Below are 16,520 nucleotides of genomic sequence, written 5' to 3' on the forward strand. Positions count from 1 at the left end.
CCTATAAATAGGCAAACCAGGGAGTGGGGGTTAAGGTCCAAAACGCTCTCATTGAAATACGCACGTTTTGGGCCCAACCTGTCCCGGGGCAAAGCCCTCTCAGAGGCCTTGGGTGGGCCGGCGAGCCGATGGACGCCATGCCTGAAGCGCCCGGCCCGCTCTCCGCGGGCAACCCCGGACATCCGAACCTCTCGGACCAGGTTTTCCGAAAAAGGCGATTCACCGCGCCGCACAACGCAACCCGCCGGCATGGAGCCGTTTTCGCCCGGGGAAGCATGTCGGAAATGCACGGCTTTAGAGGGTCCGCGTGCGGCTGCGGCGGGTTTTTTTCCCCAGGACGGTAATTCGCCGCGCAGACACCCTCCCCCCTTTAAAAGGCAAACCAGGGAGTGGGGGTTAAGGTTCAAAACGCTCTCATTAAAATACGCACGTTTCGGGCCCAACAGACCCCGACGAGAGACGCTCTCGAGAGCCGGGGTGCCTCGCCGACGCGTTTGCAAATGGGGACGAGTCGGTTTTTGCGCCCGAGTCGGGTTGAAACCGGAGATCCGACCTTTCGCGCACCACCAAGTCCGGGGAAGAAATCTTCAGCGGGCGCCCACGCAACGCCGCCCGTCCAACACCCACAGCGGGACCGGCGCCGCCCGCTGCGAGACTCCGCCCTTGGGCCCGAGGCCCCGGTCCCTACCCGCCCGCTGGCACGTGGCGCCACTCCCATTAGAGCCCTCCTGGAGGGTGCACCTCCGGCCCCGGATTTCAAATCAGGTTTTGGGCGGCCGGATAAGCCTCGCGGCCCGGCAGCGTATCCCCGGCTCTCGCCGGTGGGGCCGAGTCAGTTTTTGCGCCCGAGTCGAAGCGTAACTGGAGATGAGCCCTTTCGCGGTCAAGGAAGTCTGAGGAAGAAATCTTTAGCGGGCACCCACGTAACGCTCCCCGTCCGGCACCCACGGCGGGACCGACGCCGCCCGCTGCCAGATGCCGCACTCGGGCTGGAAGCCATGGTTTTTCCGTGCCGAACAGCTGATCGCGCGATGGCATTGGCAACTCCCCGAGAGCCCTCCTGCGGGACACACTATTAAACGTGGGATTTCAAGTCGGTTCGGGGCGGGCGTGTCAGACATGCAGCCCAGCAGCCAATCCTCGGCCTCAGGGAAAGCGCTCGTTTACTCCGCCGTCAGTTCCTCTGCCGAGTCCGAGTGCCGCCGGGCCCGCCGCTGGTCCTCCCAGGTCTCCTCCTCCAAGGCCGGTCCGCCCGAGGGCCACCGGGGCGGCGCCGACCGGCCCTCCGCGCTCGACCTCCTCCCCCCGCTGCTGGACCCCACCACCCCTCTCCCAGAAGCCGCTCCCGCAGCAGCGACGTCGTCCGACCCTGCCCGCCAGGATCGGCCCGTCTGCGGCGCGCGCAAATCCCTCAGATCGAAAGCTTTAGTTTTAGCAGATCACAGCAAAGCGGCTGCTCTACTGGGCACGACACCCCAATCCATACCCAAGTCGTCTGCAAGTGATCTGGCGTCCCTCTCGAGACGGCGGTTCGGCTTGCGCCGGAGTTCCCGGCCCCCGGGCAGGGGCCGCGGGCGGAGTCGGCCCGGCCCCCCTCCAGGCAAGAGCGGGTGGGCGCTGACGCGGGCCGCGCACCGGCAGAGATTTCGACTTAGAGGCGTTTAGCCGTAATCTCTCGGGTGGTAGTCTCGCACCACCGGCCTCTCGACCGAGCGCCTGAACCAGGGGTCCGAATCTGCGGTTCCTCTCGTACTGAGCAGGATTGCCGTGACGGCGACCTCTCATCAGTAGGGTAAAACTACCTGTCTCACGGCGGTCCAAAGCCAGCTCACGTTCCCCATTGGTGGTGTGAACAATCCAACGCTTCGCAATGATAGGAAGAGCCGACATCGAAGGATCAAACAGCAACATCGCTATGAACGCTTGGCTGCAACTACCCAGTTATCACTGTGGTAACATTTCTGATACCTCTCGCTTCAAACTGCGAAGCTCAAAAGGATCGATAGACCACGCTTTCACGGTCTGTATTCATGCTAAAAATCAGATTCAAACGAGCTTTTGCCCTTTTGCTCCGCGCGAGGTTTCCGTCCTCGCTGAGCTCGCCTTAGGACACCTGCGTTACCCTTTGACAGATGTACCGCCCCAGTCAAACCCCCCGACTGAAGCTGTCGCCGGAGCGGGTGGCGGCCGGCCGCGTAGCGCCAGAAGACTGGGCCCGCTCCCCGCCTCACCGGCTAAGTAAAGAAACCACGAGAGTAGTGGCATTTCAGCGTCGGGCCTGGGGCCCTCCCACCTATCCCACACCCCTCCGTGTCTCTTCACAAGGTCAGCAAGAAAAGGAAACTCTTCCCGGGTCCCCGACCGGCGTCTGGGGCTCGCTTGCTTCGCAGATCAGACCGCCAAGGAGGACGGAGGGCTCCGCCTGCGGGTTTGGGAATATTGACCCGATTCCGTTTCGCCCGGGGGGCGAGGCCCCGGCCCCGCGAGGAGGGGGGCGCCCGCCTCCGCTGGGAGCGGAACCTCCCTGGGGCTTAGGATCGACTGACCCATGTACAACTGCTGATCGCATGCAAGCCTTCTCCGCCACTCGGCCCTCGAGGATCTCACTCCAATATTTGCTACTACCACCAAGATCTGCGCCCGCGGCGGCTCCACGCGGCCTGGCGGCCGGCGCTTCGACGCCCACCGCGGCGGCCCTCCTACTCGTCGGGGCGTACCAACCGGCCGGCGGTCCCACTCGCTCTCTGCCCCGACGGCCAGGTGTGGGCGGCACTCTCAGTGCCATTCATTTTCAGGGCTAGTCGACTTCCATGGCCACCGGCCTGCTGCCCGTATTAAGCTACGCCTTTTCTGGGCTCTGATGAGCGTCGGCCCCAAATGCGGCGCCCCAACCCGGCGGGTCCTCTCGCCCGACCTGAGGTCGATGGGTTCGCAATAGGCCTCGGCCTCTCACTCTCTCTCTCGCCTCTCAGGGCCCGCCCGGCGCCTCGGCGGCTGCCAGGAAGGAGGGCTTCCCTCCGCGGCCCTCTCTTCTCTCATTCGGCGCTGAGCGCCCGCTCCCTCTCCGGCGGTCCACTCGGAGACCTGCCACGGGGCCGGCGGCACTCGGTCCCCGTTGGCCGGGTCCAGGCCTCCCCTTTTTCTTTCTCGGCCTGCCCTGCTTGCCTGGCCTCCTTTCCGGGCGCTCCCTCGAGGCCGCCTGTGTCTTTCTTGTTCGGTTTGGGGCCACGACCGGCGCTCGTTTGTGGGGCGGATACTCAGCGCCGACCTCCCCCGGGGAACGACCCGCCCGGCCGGTGCCCCTCGCCTACCTGCCTGCCTTGCCCGCAGATCTCCCGTATCATCCTCGCCAGAGAGCGGGGGAAACCTGCGCCGCAACCTACCGGTCTCTTTGGACTCCCCTTGTTGCCGCCTGCAGCCAGTGTCCTCGCTGGGGCCTCCCGGCGGGGCGGCTGGCAGCCACTTTTTCCGCACCTCCCGTCCCGGGGCTCTCCGGCAGGGCCGGCCGCGGCCCGGGAGCGGCCTTTCCGACACCTCTGGGCAAGGCCGGGCGGGCCGGCCGACGCTCTTCTGGGCATGAAGGGTCAGGCCGGCCCCGCAGAGAAACGCCGTTAACGGAGCGCCCGGAGGGCCTCCCGGCGGGACGGCGAGCAGCCACTTTCCTTGAGCTGCTCTGGAGCGGGGCTTGTCCAGACCCCAGGGGGAATCGCTCCGGAGGCTTGGGTTCACCCTGCAGGAATTGCCGTATTGTATGGACAATATATGGCTGTACTGATTTCTGGCAGCTGGAGCTGAGCTCCAGACCACCCTCCCCCTATAAATAGGCAAACCAGGGAGTGGGGGTTAAGGTCCAAAACGCTCTCATTGAAATACGCACGTTTTGGGCCCAACCTGTCCCGGGGCAAAGCCCTCTCAGAGGCCTTGGGTGGGCCGGCGAGCCGATGGACGCCATGCCTGAAGCGCCCGGCCCGCTCTCCGCGGGCAACCCCGGACATCCGAACCTCTCGGACCAGGTTTTCCGAAAAAGGCGATTCACCGCGCCGCACAACGCAACCCGCCGGCATGGAGCCGTTTTCGCCCGGGGAAGCATGTCGGAAATGCACGGCTTTAGAAGGTCCGCGTGCGGCTGCGGCGGGTTTTTTTCCCAAGGACGGTAATTCGCCGCGCAGACACCCTCCCCCCTATAAAAAGGCAAACCAGGGAGTGGGGGTTAAGGTTCAAAACGCTCTCATTAAAATACGCACGTTTCGGGCCCAACAGACCCCGACGAGAGGACGCTCTCGAGAGCCGGGGTGCCTCGCCGACGCGTTTGCAAATGGGGACGAGTCGGTTTTTGCGCCCGAGTCGGGTTGAAACCGGAGATCCGACCTTTCGCGCACCACCAAGTCCGGGGAAGAAATCTTCAGCGGGCGCCCACGCAACGCCGCCCGTCCAACACCCACAGCGGGACCGGCGCCGCCCGCTGCGAGACTCCGCCCTTGGGCCCGAGGCCCCGGTCCCTACCCGCCCGCTGGCACGTGGCGCCACTCCCATTAGAGCCCTCCTGGAGGGTGCACCTCCGGCCCCGGATTTCAAATCAGGTTTTGGGCGGCCGGATAAGCCTCGCGGCCCGGCAGCGTATCCCCGGCTCTCGCCGGTGGGGCCGAGTCAGTTTTTGCGCCCGAGTCGAAGCGTAACTGGAGATGAGCCCTTTCGCGGTCAAGGAAGTCTGAGGAAGAAATCTTTAGCGGGCACCCACGTAACGCTCCCCGTCCGGCACCCACGGCGGGACCGACGGCCGCCCGCTGCCAGATGCCGCACTCGGGCTGGAAGCCATGGTTTTTCCGTGCCGAACAGCTGATCGCGCGATGGCATTGGCAACTCCCCGAGAGCCCTCCTGCGGGACACACTATTAAACGTGGATTTCAAGTCAGTTTGGGGCGGCCGTGTCAGACATGCAGCCCAGCAGCCAATCCTCGGCCTCAGGGAAAGCGCTCGTTTACTCCGCCGTCAGTTCCTCTGCCGAGTCCGAGTGCCGCCGGGCCCGCCGCTGGTCCTCCCAGGTCTCCTCCTCCAAGGCCGGTCCGCCCGAGGGCCACCGGGCGGCGCCGGCCGGCCCTCCGCGCTCGACCTCCTCCCCCCGCTGCTGGACCCCACCACCCCTCTCCCAGAAGCCGCTCCCGCAGCAGCGACGTCGTCCGACCCTGCCCGCCAGGATCGGCCCGTCTGCGGCGCGCGCAAATCCCTCAGATCGAAAGCTTTAGTTTTAGCAGATCACAGCAAAGCGGCTGCTCTACTGGGCACGACACCCCAATCCATACCCAAGTCGTCTGCAAGTGATCTGGCGTCCCTCTCGAGACGGCGGTTCGGCTTGCGCCGGAGTTCCCGGCCCCCGGGCAGGGGCCGCGGGCGGAGTCGGCCCGGCCCCCCTCCAGGCAAGAGCGGGTGGGCGCTGACGCGGGCCGCGCACCGGCAGAGATTTCGACTTAGAGGCGTTTAGCCGTAATGTCTCGGGTGGTAGTCTCGCACCACCGGCCTCTCGACCGAGCGCCTGAACCAGGGGTCCGAATCTGCGGTTCCTCTCGTACTGAGCAGGATTGCCGTGACGGCGACCTCTCATCAGTAGGGGTAAAACTACCTGTCTCACGGCGGTCCAAAGCCAGCTCACGTTCCCCATTGGTGGGTGAACAATCCACGCTTCGCAATGATAGGAAGAGCCGACATCGAAGGATCAAACAGCAACATCGCTATGAACGCTTGGCTGCAACTACCCAGTTATCACTGTGGTAACATTTCTGATACCTCTCGCTTCAAACTGCGAAGCTCAAAAGGATCGATAGACCACGCTTTCACGGTCTGTATTCATGCTAAAAATCAGATTCAAACGAGCTTTTGCCCTTTTGCTCCGCGCGAGGTTTCCGTCCTCGCTGAGCTCGCCTTAGGACACCTGCGTTACCCTTTGACAGATGTACCGCCCCAGTCAAACCCCCCGACTGAAGCTGTCGCCGGAGCGGGTGGCGGCCGGCCGCGTAGCGCCAGAAGACTGGGCCCGCTCCCCGCCTCACCGGCTAAGTAAAGAAACCACGAGAGTAGTGGCATTTCAGCGTCGGGCCTGGGGCCCTCCCACCTATCCCACACCCCTCCGTGTCTCTTCACAAGGTCAGCAAGAAAAGGAAACTCTTCCCGGGTCCCCGACCGGCGTCTGGGGCTCGCTTGCTTCGCAGATCAGACCGCCAAGGAGGACGGAGGGCTCCGCCTGCAGGTTTGGGAATATTGACCCGATTCCGTTTCGCCCGGGGGGCGAGGCCCCGGCCCGCGAGGAGGGGGCGCCCGCCTCCGCTGGGAGCGGAAACCTCCCTGGGGCTTAGGCTCGACTGCCCCATGTACAACTGCTGCTCGCATGCAAGCCTTCTACGCCACTCGGCCCTCGAGGATCTCACTCCAATATTTGCTACTACCACCAAGATCTGCGCCCGCGGCGGCTCCACGCGGCCTGGCCGCCGGCGCTTCGCCGCCCACCGCGGCGGCCCTCCTACTCGTCGGGGCGTCCCAACCGGCCGGCGGTCCCACTCGCTCTCTGCCCCGACGGCCAGGTGTGGGCGGCACTCTCAGTGCCATTCATTTTCAGGGCTAGTCGACTTCCATGGCCACCGGCCTGCTGCCCGTATTAAGCTACGCCTTTTCTGGGCTCTGATGAGCGTCGGCCCCAAATGCGGCGCCCCAACCCGGCGGGTCCTCTCGCCCGACCTGAGGTCGATGGGTTCGCAATAGGCCTCGGCCTCTCACTCTCTCTCTCGCCTCTCAGGGCCCGCCCGGCGCCTCGGCGGCTGCCAGGAAGGAGGGCTTCCCTCCGCGGCCCTCTCTTCTCTCTCTCGGCGCTGAGCGCCCGCTCCCTTTCCGGCGGTCCACTCGGAGATCTGCCACCGGGCCGGCGGCACTCGGTCCCCGTTGGCCGGGTCCAGGCCTCCCCTTTTTCTTTCTCGGCCTGCCCTGCCTGCCTGGCCTCCTTTCCGGCGCGCTCCCTCGAGGCCGCCTGTGTCTTTCTTGTTCGGTTTGGGGCCACGACCGGCGCTCGTTTGTGGGGCGGATACTCAGCGCCGACCTCCCCCGGGAACGACCCGCCCGGCCGGTGCCCCTCGCCTACCTGCCTGCCTTGCCCGCAGATCTCCCATTTCATCCTCGCCAGAGAGCGGGGGGAACCCGCGCCGCAACCTACCGGTCTCTTTGCACTCCCCTTGTTGCCGCCTGCAGCCAGTGTCCTCGCTGGGGCCTCCCGGCGGGGCGGCGGGCAGCCACTTTTTCCGCACCTCCCGTCCCGGGGCTCTCCGGCAGGGCCGGCCGCGGCCCGGGAGCGGCCTTTCCGACACCTCTGGGCAAGGCCGGGCGGGCCGGCCGACGCTCTTCTGGGCATGAAGGGTCAGGCCGGCCGCGCAGAGAAACGCCGTTAACGGAGCGCCCGGAGGGCCTCCCGGCGGGACGGCGAGCAGCCACTTTCCTTGAGCCGCTCCGGAGCGGGGCTTGTCCAGACCCCAGGGGGAATCGCTCCGGAGGCTTGGGCTTCACCCTGCTGGAATTGCCGTATTGTATGGACAATATATGGCTGTACTGATTTCTGGCAGCTGGAGCTGAGCTCCAGACCACCCTCCCCCTATAAATAGGCAAACCAGGGAGTGGGGGTTAAGGTCCAAAACGCTCTCATTGAAATACGCACGTTTTGGGCCCAACCTGTCCCGGGGCAAAGCCCTCTCAGAGGCCTTGGGTGAGCCGGCGAGCCGATGGACGCCATGCCTGAAGCGCCCGGCCCGCTCTCCGCGGGCAACCCCGGACATCCGAACCTCTCGGACCAGGTTTTCCGAAAAAGGCGATTCACCGCGCCGCACAACGCAACCCGCCGGCATGGAGCCGTTTCGCCGGGGGAACCATCTCGGAAATGCACGGCTTTAGAGGGTCCGCGTGCGGCTGCGGCGGGTTTTTTTCCCCAGGACGGTAATTCGCCGCGCAGACACCCTCCCCCCTATAAAAAGGCAAACCAGGGAGTGGGGGTTAAGGTTCAAAACGCTCTCATTAAAATACGCACGTTTCGGGCCAAACAGACCCCGACGAGAGACGCTCTCGAGAGCCGGGGTGCCTCGCCGACGCGGTTGCAAATGGGGACGAGTCGGTTTTTGCGCCCGAGTCGGGTTTGAAACCGGAGATCCGACCTTTCGCGCACCACCAAGTCCGGGGAAGAAATCTTCAGCGGGCGCCCACGCAACGCCGCCCGTCCGACACCCACAGCGGGACCGGCGCCGCCCGCTGCGAGACTCCGCCCTTGGGCCCGAGGCCCCGGTCCCTACCCGCCCGCTGGCACGTGGCGCCACTCCCATTAGAGCCCTCCTGGAGGGTGCACCTCCGGCCCCGGATTTCAAATCAGGTTTTGGGCGGCCGGATAAGCCTCGCGGCCCGGCAGCGTATCCCCGGCTCTCGCCGGTGGGGCCGAGTCAGTTTTTGCGCCCGAGTCGAAGCGTAACTGGAGATGAGCCCTTTCGCGGTCAAGGAAGTCCGAGGAAGAAATCTTTAGCGGGCACCCACGTAACGCTCCCCGTCCGGCACCCACGGCGGGACCGACGCCGCCCGATGCCAGATGCCGCACTCGGGCTGGAAGCCATGGTTTTTCCGTGCCGAACAGCTGATCGCGCGATGGCATTGGGACCGACTTGGCAACTCCCCGAGAGCCCTCCTGCGGGATACACTATTAAACGTGGATTTCAAGTCAGTTTGGGGCGGCCGTGTCAGACATGCAGCCCAGCAGCCAATCCTCGGCCTCAGGGAAAGCGCTCGTTTACTCCGCCGTCAGTTCCTCTGCCGAGTCCGAGTGCCGCCGGGCCCGCCGCTGGTACTCCCCGGTCTCCTCCTCCAAGGCCGGTCCGCCCGAGGGCCACCGGGTGGCGCCTGCCGGCCCTCCGCGCTCGACCTCTTCCCCCCGCTGCTGGACCCCACCACCCCTCTCCCAGAAGCCGCTCCCGCAGCAGCGACGTCGTCCGACCCGGCCCGCCAGGATCGGCCCGTCTGCGGCGCGCGCAAATCCCTCAGATCGAAAGCTTTAGTTTTAGCAGATCACAGCAAGCGGCTGCTCTACTGGGCACGACACCCCAATCCATACCCAAGTCGTCTGCAAGTGATCTGGCGTCCCTCTCGAGACGGCGGTTCGGCTTGCGCCGGAGTTCCCGGCCCCCGGGCAAGGGGCCGTGGGCGGAGTCGGCCCGGCCCCCCTCCAGGCAAGAGTGGGTGGGCGCTGACGCGGGCCGCGCACCGGCAGAGATTTCGACTTAGAGGCGTTTAGCCGTAATCTCTCGGGTGGTAGTCTCGCACCACCGAGCGCCTGAACCAGGGGTCCGAATCTGCGGTTCCTCTCGTACTGAGCAGGATTGCCGTGACAGCGACCTCTCATCAGTAGGGTAAAACTACCTGTCTCACGGCGGTCCAAAGCCAGCTCACGTTCCCCATTGGTGGGTGAACAATCCAACGCTTCGCAATGATAGGAAGAGCCGACATCGAAGGATCAAACAGCAACATCGCTATGAACGCTTGGCTGCAACTACCCAGTTATCACTGTGGTAACATTTCTGATACCTCTCGCTTCAAACTGCGAAGCTCAAAAGGATCGATAGGCCACGCTTTCTCGGTCTGTATTCATGCTGAAAATCAGATTCAAACGAGCTTTTGCCCTTTTGCTCCGCGCGAGGTTTCCGTCCTCGCTGAGCTCGCCTTAGGACACCTGCGTTACCCTTTGACAGATGTACCGCCCCAGTCAAACCCCCCGACTAAAGCTGTCGCCGGAGCGGGTGGCGGCCGGCCGCGTAGCGCCAGAAGACTGGGCCAGCTCCCCGCCTCACCGGCTAAGTAAAGAAACCACGAGAGTAGTGGCATTTCAGCGTCGGGCCTGGGGCCCTCCCACCTATCCCACACCCCTCCGTGTCTCTTCACAAGGTCAGACTAGAGTCAAGCTGATTCTGCCAAGCCCGTTCCCTTGGCTGTGGTTTCGCTAGATAGATAGGGACAGTGGGAATCTCGTTAATCCATTCATGCACGTCATTAATTAGATGACGAGGCATTTGGCTACCTTAAAAGAGTCATAGTTACTCCCGCCGTTTACCTGCACTTCGCTGAATTTCTTCACTTTGACATTCAGAGCACTGGGCAGAAATCACATCGCGTCAGCGCCCCGGCTGCAGACGTCGCGATGCTCTGTTTTTCATTAGACAGTCGGATTCCCCTGGTCCGTACCAGTTCTGAGCCGGCTGCTGGGCGCCGGCCGAAGCGGCCGCAGCGAGGACTGTCCACGAGGCGGGCCCCACGCCGGTCCGGGCTCGCCCAGCGCCCTAGCTCCGGACCAGCCGATTCCAGGGATCCCGCCCCTTAGCAAGAAAAGGAAACTCTTCCCGGGTCCCCGACCGGCGTCTGGGGCTCGCTTGCTTCGCAGATCGGACCGCCAAGGAGGACGTAGGGCTCCGCCTGCGGGTTTGGGAATATTGACCCGATTCCGTTTCGCCCGGGGGCGAGGCCCCGGCCCCGCGAGGTGGGGGGCGCCCGCCTCCGCTGGGAGCGGAACCTCCCTGGGGCTTAGGATCGACTGACCCATGTACAACTGCTGATCGCATGCAAGCCTTCTCCGCCACTCGGCCCTCGAGGATCTCACTCCAATATTTGCTACTACCACCAAGATCTGCGCCCGCGGCGGCTCCACGCGGCCTGGCGGCCGGCGCTTCGACGCCCACCGCGGCGGCCCTCCTACTCGTCGGGGCGTACCAACCGGCCGGCGGTCCCACTCGCTCTCTGCCCCGACGGCCAGGTGTGGGCGGCACTCTCAGTGCCATTCATTTTCAGGGCTAGTCGACTTCCATGGCCACCGGCCTGCTGCCCGTATTAAGCTACGCCTTTTCTGGGCTCTGATGAGCGTCGGCCCCAAATGCGGCGCCCCAACCCGGCGGGTCCTCTCGCCCGACCTGAGGTCGATGGGTTCGCAATAGGCCTCGGCCTCTCACTCTCTCTCTCGCCTCTCAGGGCCCGCCCGGCGCCTCGGCGGCTGCCAGGAAGGAGGGCTTCCCTCCGCGCCCCTCTCTTCTCTCTCTCGGCGCTGAGCGCCCGCTCCCTCTCCGGCGGTCCACTCGGAGATCTGCCACGGGGCCGGCGGCACTCGGTCCCCGTTGGCCGGGTCCGGGCCTCCCCTTTTTCTTTCTCGGCCTGCCCTGCTTGCCTGGCCTCCTTTCCGGCGCGCTCCCTCGAGGCCGCCTGTGTCTTTCTTGTTCGGTTTGGGGCCACGACCGGCGCTCGTTTGTGGGGCGGATACTCAGCGCCGACCTCCCCCGGGGAACGACGCGCCCGGCCGGTGCCCCTCGCCTACCTGCCTGCCTTGCCCGCAGATCTCCCCTATCATCCTCGCCAGGGAGCGGGGGGAAACCTGCGCCGCAACCTACCGGTCTCTTTGACTCCCCTTGTTGCCGCCTGCAGCCAGTGTCATCGCTGGGGCCTCCCGGCGGGGCGGCGGGCTGCCACTTTTTCCGCACCTCCCGTCCCGGGGCTCTCCGGCAGGGCCGGCCGCGGCCGGGAGCGGCCTTTCCGACACCTCTGGGCAAGGCCGGGCGGGCCGGCCGACGCTCTTCTGGGCATGAAGGGTCGGGCCGGCCACGCAGAGAAACGCCGTTAACGGAGCGCCCGGAGGGCCTCCCGGCGGGACGGCGAGCAGCCACTTTCCTTGAGGCCGCTACGGAGCGGGGCTTGTCCAGACCCCAGGGGAATCGCTCCGGAGGCTTGGGCTCCACCCTGCAGGAATTGCCGTATTGTATGGACAATATATGGCTGTACTGATTTCTGGCAGCTGGAGCTGAGCTCCAGACCACCCTCCCCCTATAAATAGGCAAACCAGGGAGTGGGGGTTAAGGTCCAAAACGCTCTCATTGAAATACGCACGTTTTGGGCCCAACCTGTCCCGGGGCAAAGCCCTCTCAGAGGCCTTGGGTGGGCCGGCGAGCCGATGGACGCCATGCCTGAAGCGCCCGGCCCGCTCTCCGCGGGCAACCCCGGACATCCGAACCTCTCGGACCAGGTTTTCCGAAAAAGGCGATTCACCGCGCCGCACCACGCAACCCGCCGGCATGGAGCCGTTTTCGCCCGGGGAAGCGTGTCGGAAATGCACGGCTTTAGAGGGTCCGCGTGCGGCTACAGCGGGTTTTTTTTCCCCAAGGACGGCAATTCGCCGCGGAGACACCCTCCCCCCTATAAAAAGGCAAACCAGGGAGTGGGGGTTAAGGTTCAAAACGCTCTCATTAAAATAAGCACGTTTCGGGCCCAACACACCCCGACGAGAGACTCTCTCGAGAGCCGGGGTGCCTCGCCGACGCGTTGGCAAGTGGGGACGAGTCGGTTTTTGCGCCCGAGTCGGGTCGAAACCGGAGATCCGACCTTTCGCGCACCACCAAGTCCGGGGAAGAAATCTTCAGTGGGCGCCCACGCAACGCCGCCCGTCCGACACCCACAGCGGGACCGGCGCCGCCCGCTGCGAGACTCCGCCCTTGGGCCCGAGGCCCCGGTCCCTACCCGCCCGCTGGCACGTGGCGCCACTCCCATTAGAGCCCTCTTGCAGGGTGCACCTCCGGCCCCGGATTTCAAATCAGGTTTTGGGCGGCCGGATAAGCCTCGCGGCCCGGCAGCGTATCCCCGGCTCTCGCCGGTGGGGCCGAGTCAGTTTTTGCGCCCGAGTCGAAGCGTAACTGGAGATGAGCCCTTTCGCGGTCAACGAAGTCCGAGGAAGAAATCTTTAGCGGGCACCCACGTAACGCTCCCCGTCCGGCACCCACGGCGGGACCGACGCCGCCCGCTGCCAGATGCCGCACTCGGGCTGGAAGCCATGGTTTTTCCGTGCCGAACAGCTGATCGCGCGATGGCATTGGGACCGACTTGGCAACTCCCCGAGAGCCCTCCTGCGGGATACACTATTAAACGTGGATTTCAAGTCAGTTTGGGGCGGCCGTGTCAGACATGCAGCCCAGCAGCCAATCCTCGGCCTCAGGGAAAGCGCTCGTTTACTCCGCCGTCAGTTCCTCTGCCGAGTCCGAGTGCCGCCGGGCCCGCCGCTGGTACTCCCCGGTCTCCTCCTCCAAGGCCGGTCCGCCCGAGGGCCACCGGGCGGCGCCGGCCGGCCCTCCGCGCTCGACCTCCTCCCCCCGCTGCTGGACCCCACCACCCCTCTCCCAGAAGCCGCTCCCGCAGCAGCGACGTCGTCCGACCCGGCCCGCCAGGATCGGCCCGTCTGCGGCGCGGGCAAATCCCTCGGATCGAAAGCTTTAGTTTTAGCAAATCACAGAAAGCGGCTGCTCTACTGGGCACGACACCCCAATCCATACCCAAGTCGTCTGTAAGTGATCTGGCGTCCCTCTCGAGACGGCGGTTCGGCTTGCGCCGGAGTTCCCGGCCCCCGGGCAGGGGCCGCGGGCGGAGTCGGCCCGGCCCCCCTCCAGGCAAGAGCGGGTGGGCGCTGACGCGGGCCGCGCACCGGCAGAGATTTCGACTTAGAGGCGTTTAGCCGTAATCTCTCGGGTGGTAGTCTCGCACCACCGGCCTCTCGACCGAGCGCCTGAACCAGGGGTCCGAATCTGCGGTTCCTCTCGTACTGAGCAGGATTGCCGTGACGGCGACCTCTCATCAGTAGGGTAAAACTACCTGTCTCACGGCGGTCCAAAGCCAGCTCACGTTCCCCGTTGGTGGGTGAACAATCCAACGCTTCGCAATGATAGGAAGAGCCGACATCGAAGGATCAAACAGCAACATCGCTATGAACGCTTGGCTGCCACTACCCAGTTATCACTGTGGTAACATTTCTGATACCTCTCGCTTCAAACTGCGAAGCTCAAAAGGATCGATAGGCCACGCTTTCACGGTCTGTATTCATGCTGAAAATCAGATTCAAACGAGCTTTTGCCCTTTTGCTCCGCGCGAGGTTTCCGTCCTCGCTGAGCTCGCCTTAGGACACCTGCGTTACCCTTTGACAGATGTACCGCCCCAGTCAAAGTCCCCGACTGAAGCTGTCGCCGGAGCGGGTGGCGGCCGGCCGCGTAGCGCCGGAAGACTGGGGCCAGCTCCCCGCCTCACCGGCTAAGTAAAGAAACCACGAGAGTAGTGGCATTTCAGCGTCGGGCCTGGGGCCCTCCCACCTATCCCACACCCCTCCGTGTCTCTTCACAAGGTCAGACTAGAGTCAAGCTGATTCTGCCAAGCCCGTTCCCTTGGCTGTGGTTTCGCTAGATAGATAGGGACAGTGGGAATCTCGTTAATCCATTCATGCACGTCATTAATTAGATGACGAGGCATTTGGCTACCTTAAAAGAGTCATAGTTACTCCCGCCGTTTACCCGCACTTCGCTGAATTTCTTCACTTTGACATTCAGAGCACTGGGCAGAAATCACATCGCGTCAGCGCCCCGGCTGCAGACGTCGCGATGCTCTGTTTTTCATTAGACAGTCAGATTCCCCTGGTCCGTACCAGTTCTGAGCCGGCTGCCGGGCGCCGGCCGAAGCGGCCGCAGCGAGGACTGTCCACGAGGCGGGCCCCACGCCGGTCCGGGCTCGCCCAGCGCCCTAGCTCCGGACCAGCCGATTCCAGGGATCCCGCCCCTTAGCAAGAAAAGGAAACTCTTCCCGGGTCCCCGACCGGCGTCTGGGGCTCGCTTGCTTCGCAGATCGGACCGCCAAGGAGGACGTAGGGCTCCGCCTGCGGGTTTGGGAATATTGACCCGATTCCGTTTCGCCCGGGGGGCGAGGCCCCGGCCCCGCGAGGTGGGGGGCGCCCGCCTCCGCTGGGAGCGGAACCTCCCTGGGGCTTAGGATCGACTGACCCATGTACAACTGCTGATCGCATGCAAGCCTTCTCCGCCACTCGGCCCTCGAGGATCTCACTCCAATATTTGCTACTACCACCAAGATCTGCGCCCGCGGCGGCTCCACGCGGCCTGGCGGCCGGCGCTTCGACGCCCACCGCGGCGGCCCTCCTACTCGTCGGGGCGTACCAACCGGCCGGCGGTCCCACTCGCTCTCTGCCCCGACGGCCAGGTGTGGGCGGCACTCTCAGTGCCATTCATTTTCAGGGCTAGTCGACTTCCATGGCCACCGGCCTGCTGCCCGTATTAAGCTACGCCTTTTCTGGGCTCTGATGAGCGTCGGCCCCAAATGCGGCGCCCCAACCCGGCGGGTCCTCTCGCCCGACCTGAGGTCGATGGGTTCGCAATAGGCCTCGGCCTCTCACTCTCTCTCTCGCCTCTCAGGGCCCGCCCGGCGCCTCGGCGGCTGCCAGGAAGGAGGGCTTCCCTCCGCGGCCCTCTCTTCTCTCTCTCGGCGCTGAGCGCCCGCTCCCTCTCCGGCGGTCCACTCGGAGATCTGCCACGGGGCCGGCGGCACTCGGTCCCCGTTGGCCGGGTCCGGGCCTCCCCTTTTTCTTTCTCGGCCTGCCCTGCTTGCCTGGCCTCCTTTCCGGCGCGCTCCCTCGAGGCCGCCTGTGTCTTTCTTGTTCGGTTTGGGGCCACGACCGGCGCTCGTTTGTGGGGCGGATACTCAGCGCCGACCTCCCCCGGGGAACGACGCGCCCGGCCGGTGCCCCTCGCCTACCTGCCTGCCTTGCCCGCAGATCTCCCGTATCATCCTCGCCAGAGAGCGGGGGAAACCTGCGCCGCAACCTACCGGTCTCTTTGGACTCCCCTTGTTGCCGCCTGCAGCCAGTGTCATCGCTGGGGCCTCCCGGCGGGGCGGCGGGCTGCCACTTTTTCCGCACCTCCCGTCCCGGGGCTCTCCGGCAGGGCCGGCCGCGGCCCGGGAGCGGCCTTTCCGACACCTCTGGGCAAGGCCGGGCGGGCCGGCCGACGCTCTTCTGGGCATGAAGGGTCGGGCCGGCCACGCAGAGAAACGCCGTTAACGGAGCGCCCGGAGGGCCTCCCGGCGGGACGGCGAGCAGCCACTTTCCTTGAGCCGCTACGGAGCGGGGCTTGTCCAGACCCCAGGGGGAATCGCTCCGGAGGCTTGGGCTCCACCCTGCAGGAATTGCCGTATTGTATGGACAATATATGGCTGTACTGATTTCTGGCAGCTGGAGCTGAGCTCCAGACCACCCTCCCCCTATAAATAGGCAAACCAGGGAGTGGGGGTTAAGGTCCAAAACGCTCTCATTGAAATACGCACGTTTTGGGCCCAACCTGTCCCGGGGCAAAGCCCTCTCAGAGGCCTTGGGTGGGCCGGCGAGCCGATGGACGCCATGCCTGAAGCGCCCGGCCCGCTCTCCGCGGGCAACCCCGGACATCCGAACCTCTCGGACCAGGTTTTCCGAAAAAGGCGATTCACCGCGCCGCACCACGCAACCCGCCGGCATGGAGCCGTTTTCGCCCGGGGAAGCGTGTCGGAAATGCACGGCTTTAGAGGGTCCGCGTGCGGCTGCAGCGGGTTTTTTTTCCCCAAGGACGGCAATTCGCCGCGGAGACACCCTCCCCCCTATAAAAAGGCAAACCAGGGAGTGGGGGTTA

The 16,520-nt window shown here is 64.9% G+C and overlaps 4 pseudogenes; all 4 read right to left on the reverse strand.

The window, feature by feature from the left end:
* Positions 1 to 1,404: 1,404 nt before the first annotated feature.
* On the reverse strand, positions 1,405 to 2,368 carry LOC147795271 (large subunit ribosomal RNA; annotated as a pseudogene; the record flags this gene model as incomplete).
* Positions 2,369 to 5,218: 2,850 nt separating this feature from the next.
* On the reverse strand, positions 5,219 to 6,181 carry LOC147795272 (large subunit ribosomal RNA; annotated as a pseudogene; the record flags this gene model as incomplete).
* A 2,859-nt stretch (positions 6,182 to 9,040) lies between these two features.
* On the reverse strand, positions 9,041 to 10,387 carry LOC147795273 (large subunit ribosomal RNA; annotated as a pseudogene).
* Positions 10,388 to 13,280: 2,893 nt separating this feature from the next.
* LOC147795274 (large subunit ribosomal RNA) lies at positions 13,281 to 14,639 on the reverse strand (annotated as a pseudogene).
* Positions 14,640 to 16,520: the final 1,881 nt, after the last annotated feature.

Source organism: Acanthaster planci, unplaced genomic scaffold (genome assembly GCF_054643075.1).
Source record: "Acanthaster planci isolate LZ-2023a unplaced genomic scaffold, COTS_SCS Contig91, whole genome shotgun sequence".
Classification (NCBI taxonomy): domain Eukaryota; kingdom Metazoa; phylum Echinodermata; class Asteroidea; order Valvatida; family Acanthasteridae; genus Acanthaster; species Acanthaster planci.